This window comes from Cricetulus griseus, chromosome 5 (genome assembly GCF_003668045.3).
Source record: "Cricetulus griseus strain 17A/GY chromosome 5, alternate assembly CriGri-PICRH-1.0, whole genome shotgun sequence".
Taxonomy (NCBI): Eukaryota; Metazoa; Chordata; class Mammalia; order Rodentia; family Cricetidae; genus Cricetulus; species Cricetulus griseus.
Window position 1 is genome coordinate 82,289,363 of NC_048598.1, and position 7,390 is coordinate 82,296,752.

Consider the following 7,390-nt stretch of genomic DNA (forward strand, 5'->3'; position numbering starts at 1 on the left):
TACTTATCTGAGGATTCACATGGCCAGGAAGTAGTAACATTCTCAGAATTGCCAGAGGAACTGTTACTGCTGAATTATTTAGGACACTTAAGAAACTGGTTTGAATCTAGTTAATTTTACATGAAATTTATTTATATGAGAGAATGCACTGTTGAATAGTAAAATATAAAAGGTATATAGTATTTGAAAGATAAAGCAATAGGGACAATATAGGAATAATAAAACTTTCCTGACATACTTTTTGGTCAAATTGACTAGCTGGCAGTTAGCAGAGAAATATGTTGTGAACACCCTGAGAGATTTGGTAGGAAGATTTGACATTCTGTTTTGATATATCAACCAGTAACTTCCTATCAACTTATCCATGTTCTGATCTATCCCACACTGTACTTTATATGAGGTTTTCATAGTAGTAAGCTGTAAATAATTTTTTCTACCCTCCCAGATCAGGAGATATATATTCCTTTGCTTACAAACATTTGTTTCATTTATCTCATTTTCTGAATATTGACTTTCTATTCCTTGTGAGGAAGAATTTCAATATAGTTTATATTTCCTTGATTCTAAAACCAAGGATAAATAAATTATGGTTTAGAACACCAGTTCTAAGTACTTAGTCAAGATGGTTGTTTTCTAGGGCCATATTCCATCATGATTCAAACAGCAATATAATGTAATTGAACATTATATAATCTAAATCCACACAGCAGTAGGGGTCATGTGTGGGTATAGGGTATCAATTAACTTACTAGAACAGTACTACATAATACCTTAGAACTATTTAATAAAAACAGCACAGAGTGGGAATTGAAGGCAGTAATTTGATTCCAAGTAAGCTGGAGAAGTTGAAGTCTGATAGGCTGGGGTGTTTCGAGTGAAGAGTTAAGATGCCCATTAATCAAGTAAGGAGATCTAATTTGTCTTACTCTTTAGAATGTATCCAGTAATTAAATTTAGTAAATGTATGTGATCATAAAAACATCTACAGCTGGAGAAGAATCATAGATTTGTACTAGACTGAACTAAGGAGAGACCCTGCCTCAAAATATAAGCAAAAGAATTATTTGTCAAAAATAGAAAATCAAAAGTCTGAGGGGTTTCATATAATTATAGGGATAGTCAAGGAAAATAAAGATACAAAAATCTATATTTTAAAATATTATTATTTTGTGAAATTAAATGACCCTCAGATAGACTAAGAAATAAATTGTTCTCTCTAGTTAGTTTAAGTTGACCAATAACTCCTTGTTCTCTTGTCTTGGTCTCAGAAGAATTATGATTTCAGGTATGCACCATCATGTCTAGTCAAAATAATTTCTTAAATCAATTCTGTGACCAACAATTCTCAAACTGCTTGTGATTACTCATCACAACTCTCTTTTTTATAAGATCTACTTTTTAAGATTGTGTATACAAACTTAACTATCTGTAGAGTATCTCTTTTTTCCATGTGCATTACTTCAAATGGCAATCTCATTGCTTTTATATCTGGATGATACTGTCTGGTGCATTTATATCACATATTCATGTCAATTCATCTTCTTAGAGATACTTAAGTTGACCCATATTTTCTCCATTATATATAGTATAATGAACATGGGCACTCAGGCACAGCTATTTCAGTATAAAAATATCACTGGAAGGTAATATACTTGCTAATTGGTTTAGTTTAGTCAGTCCATTATGTATAAATACACTCTATAATATTCCAGATGACAAAATAAATTGTTCCTTGTCATTAAAAATTAATGCCAGTTACAATAGAATATAAATTTCTTACATAACAAGAAAGCTTAATTAGATAACAGTTCTCAGAGAGAAAAATTCATGAACAAATGTAGCTATCCATAAATGAAATAAAATTAAAAATTCATTTCTTCATCTTTGCTATCCACATTCTCAGTATTCAATGGTCATTCATTGTTAATGGTCATAGAATTGAAACCACAGTTCTAAGGTGCATTTTACTGGGAAAAAACTGTTACAGAGAAGAGAGACAAGGAATGAGAACTTTTCCTGTGCAGATCTGAAAAACACTTAAAACAGAGATGAAATGTTATTGTTGTAAACTAATGACTCACACTGATCTGGGGAAACTTCTGAAAGACATTTCCAAGCATTATATGTAGCATTTCAAACAACAAAATCACTAATAATACTATTAACTAGCCAAATGACTGTTTTCACATGAAACATAGGGTCAAAATTGGCCTGATAATCTGATTTTGCAAGGAAAGTCAAAATTCTGGGACTCTTTGTTTTAATGATAAAACATTTGATTTTAAAAAGTTGTTGAAATTTTTTGAAAACCCTTTCAAGGTCAGGGAGAAGATGCCTGTGAGATAGATTTAAATGCAAAACTAAATGGCTTTGACTTTTGAGAAGTTGAAGGTACAAAACTAGATGTCCCGATTTTGTTTATTTTTGACAAATACACCAGTAGTTCACCTTCTGTTTAATGCTGAGGAGAAAAATGTCATATCTATGAAGCTATTACTATGGGAGACTCTTCTTCATGTGGAATAGTTAGTGGCTGATAATATATTGAAATCATCACATAAATAACAAAAGAAAATATTTAGATGTAATTTCCTAAATGTAGTTCATTACTAGATACTGAAGGTTCCATTATACACTGTACCAGACACTGGAAACTTTGAGGGGAAAAAGAAATCCTACCCCAATGGATCTTATAATCTTTTTGAGACAAAATACATGAATACAAGGCAAGAATTATTACATCATTTTTCTGTATTTCAATAATAACTTCATATAAGTGACATTAAAAGATAACTTATAACTTATTGCCAATTGTTTTCCAAAGTACAGTTAAATAGATGAAAACAGAAAACTAATAATTACTTGGGAGTTGGAGAAATAGATTTAAAACATTAATATTGCAAGGACTCTCCAGGATATCAGAGACTCCTCAGAGCTACACCCATTGTGTTCTGACACCTGTAGTGCAGCTAAGCAACAAGCAAACTGGCTGAAGACTGCAGAAAGGAATCCTGGAACTGTTGCTAACTGCTTCCAGATTTCCCAGCCTGTCAAGCCAGCAACTTACTCTACACAAGGAGAGAACAAATTAAAAAAAAATGGTAGTTTGGCTATTTATTTAGCAGCAGTTAGAGATGGAAAAATGTCATTCACCCTTGAAGCTGGCTACAAAACAGGGTGCTGTGAAGACTTGAAATAAAAGAGCAGTTTTATTGGCACCAATCCTATGCAAGGGGCATAGCTTTTCGTCGCAGGTTGTACTCAAATTTACAATGGAAAAATCAAAAATCATCTCTCTTGTGTGTATTTTAATCGTAATAACTACAAATGAAACAGTGGATACAACCACATTTTACAAAAACTCTTGGTGGTAAGAATCATAATAGGTACCTAATGATTTTCTATTTCAAATGTCAGTTCCAGAGTCTGGAATGAAATCCAGAATGTGATGCTGTTGCAAGTTGCTTTGAATGGCAAATATCAGCAGAGAATCACAGCAAATACTGGAGGAGCAGGATACATAGTGTTCCTCTTGCTGTTAAAGTGGCACTCACAGTCACCTGTAAACTGTCATTTAGAAGTATGCTGTGTCTACTTATAGACAGAAAATTATACACCTGGACTTTGGAATAATATAGTCCAGAGTTTAAATAGAACGTGGTGTATGTTGCTTTAAAATGTCAGTCAAGTTCTATACCTTGTCTTGCGTAGAAGTCCATATATGAAAAGTGTAGGTGCTAATCTCACTAGCTGTATGTTTTAGTGTGGAAGCTTAAAGTTTAGGTACATGTTTTTAAAAAAAGACTTCTGTGGCTTTCCCAGTAAAAGCTCCATAGATGATAGGTTATGCACATACTTTGTACTTTGTTTCGTAGATCCTTTTAATGATTGAGTGAAGGATGTATGATTAACTCAATATTGTATGCTAAAAAAATAAAGAGAATAAAATTGAAAATAACTCATCTTAGGATACTGAGAGAAAATGGCAGTGGCATCTAGTGACTACCTAGTGAATTCATCAAATTCTACATAGGAGGAGAGTGGTACAAAAAGAAAAAACCTGTCAATTCCTTCATTTTATGAATTAAGAGTGTTAGGCCCAGGGAAGCAAACTAATCTGTCCACTGTGAGAGACAGCAGGGCATTAGAAACCACAAGCTGCAAGACCTTTACTACCTTCCCACAGATTTGTTCTGACATCATTAATATTTTTAAGTGATACCATGGTTCCTATATTAGATTTGATATTTATGATATGTTAGATGCATATTTTAGATTTGCTTCTTCTGATAATTAAAAATAGAACCCAAAATATCTATTCCATATGCTAATTAAGATAGAAAAGTTCTCTAAAATATTACTTAGGTCTAGTTATGTGAAAATTATTTCAGGATTTTTTTTAAAAAATCATATCTATGTTTGTCACACATTGTGCTTGAATGAAGTCCTGACTAGATGTGAAATGTATGTTTCTAGAAAATATACTGATGAAAATTTTAGAATAAATTAACTAATGTCATGTTTCCTTAATGTCATTTTATTGAAACCACTATTTTAAAAAAAAACATTGTTAAAGATTATTAACCTAGAACACTGTCAAGTTTATCCATATCTGTGCTTCACAACCACTAGTGGAATTTCTCATACATGTCAATCTCTGTAGATAGCACTGGACATACAAATATAGAAAAAGGTAAATGAAGCTATATATCTGTGTATTTAAGGTTTATTGCAAAAAAGGAGTTCTACAGACATATTCACATTAATATTAATATAAGCAAATACTGATTGCATGGTATTATGAAAATTAATAGGACATGTGGAAGAATACTTATCAAAATCTTCCTGGGAAAATTGCAAGATGAATCCTGAGCTGAGAACTATAGAAAAAATAAGGCCTTCTATAATTAATTAAAGTTCAGATCATGTACTCTAAAATTTAAATTATTTTAACTTGCAAAGAGATTCTCAATATTTGACAATCTCAACTAATATTATCCTTTAAAGATCAAAACAATATTTCTCTTATTAATTTTGTTAAATTGTTTGTTGGATGACAATTAAAATATATACTATAGACATTTTATTAAATAACAGTTTAAGATCCAGTAGCTTATAAGTATAAAGTATATATTCTATGTTCTGAGTTTTCCATATATTACTTTTGTTTGACAACACTTAGTAGGAAGTTATCTTCACTACTGGCCATAAAGAAAATATAGGAGAGAGACTTGCTTATATGTGCCAGTAAATAAAAATTTGCCTTTTTGTAAAGTAGTATACATTGAAAAAATAGTCCCATGCCTTGAATGTCTTCTCTTCAATGCAGCTATTCTATTATACACATGAGAAAGGTAATCAGAATTTTGGTCTAGACTGTCTTTGCTCATGGATCTCTGTGATCTGCAAGGGAAGAACTCTAATAAGGCATCTCCAGAATAATGCAGAAGATAAGCAGAGTTTATTGCAGTCTACAACAGAGCTCAAGGCTGACAGTGGACTATGGGCAAAGGGAGTTTTATGTTGGTCTCCATTTTAGACTTTGTATTGAACAAGCAGATTTACATGGGATATGTTACCTTTCCACTTGATAGATTAGCCTGTTTGTTTGATGTTTAGATAATAGGACCATAATATGGCTGTACTTTTTCAGGAAACCTTGTGTTATGCAGTAATTTTGTAAGGTTTGGGACTGCTAGAATGACATTTATAAAGTTAGACATTAATGACCTTTCTGACAGTTCATTATGTTACATCTATTTCCAGGACCACAGATATAACTCACATTCCATCCTATTGACCAATGATTAGAGTCCTTGACGAGTATAGTTCCAATATTTTTCAACAATGCTAATATCTAACCAATTATCAAAGAGCTGCCCATAAAGTGTTCAGGTCTTGAAATCAATTAGGCCATGAGTGTCAAGTCAATCTGGATATTCTTTGCTGAAATAAGTCACAAAATAAGTTTCTCCTAAAGACATTTACAAAGTGGAGTCAGAAATAGGCTGATAAATGGTAGTTTATTTGGGGAAAACTACTCATGCAAGGCAGCCAGTGACCAGGTTTGCACCAGAGCAGGACAGACCCTGGAATGCTTCCCAGTCAGACCAGCCAGGAAAAGAGAGCCACTTCTCTTCTTCTTAAACCCTTGTTACATAACTCTGACCATGTGGGTGTGGTCAGTGGCACCTCTTCATCAGGGTTTCTCTCTACATTCTCCATTTTTGCCTCATTTTTAGGCCTCAACAAGTGATCAAAGAGAGCCAGATAGATGGAGGTAAACTTCCACAAAATCATTTTAGGATGAACTGATTGTAAATTAGAGGAAACAAATGAAGGTATCAGTTTATCATTCAAGTTTTAAACACTAGTGGGATCACTAGTGAGATAGTAATGGATATGATTCAATTTCACCATGAAAATACAGAGATCCGATTCAAAGATCCAGTTTTCATTTTCCAAAGGATTATGTTGTCCGACATGGCTTAAATCAAATTTTGTAGACCCTGTGGAACAGAAAAGACATTAGTATAAGTATCAGGAGCAGACTTGCAACATTTACCTTAACAATATTATATAGGTCCCCATGCATATCCATCAAAATATCTAAAGCCATAGCATTTTGTGTATATTGTTTAGTAATTATTTTGACTTGAGAATTAGGAAAAATGTTTCTGGCGTAGAGTAAAAGTTGAAGCCTGATTGCCGGGAGAATGGAAAACACTTTAAAGCCATGACAGTGTAACATTTGTAAAAGTCAGACGATATAAAGTTTACATTTTTTTCTTATGGAAACCTAGAATACATCTGTCAGTCCATCCAGGGATAACCCAGGGTTAGAGTTTAGTGCAGCAGAGCAACTGGCTAACATTGGAAGCTGCCCATATTCTACCTGTCCCCATTACCCTTTTCATGGCCTGCCAAAAAGAATATCATGAGATAATAAAGGAGAGATCCACTATAGATATTGGACATTATTCAGTATGAGTATTATTTTGCTCTTCATCGCATAAGGAGACTTTCTTCCTTAAATTGACTGGTGTCATATATATATATATATATATATATATATATATATATATATATCTCCAATATTTGGAAGTAAGGATGAAAATGCTGGCTGGCATCTTAGTCTATTTATCTTCTTTGGTTTTGTTCTACAAGTGTTTATGTTGAATATTCTGGTCAGATTTATAAGTCATGAAGAAGGAATAATACATAAAACATACTGACCTAGAATCTGTGATGATATGTTATTTATGATTTAATAAAGATTGTCTGGAGAATCAGAATCTATATCTAGCCACAGCCATAGAAGCTGGGCATTGATGGCACACACCTTTAAACACAGGAGACAGAGTCAGATGGATCTCTCTAAATTCAAGGC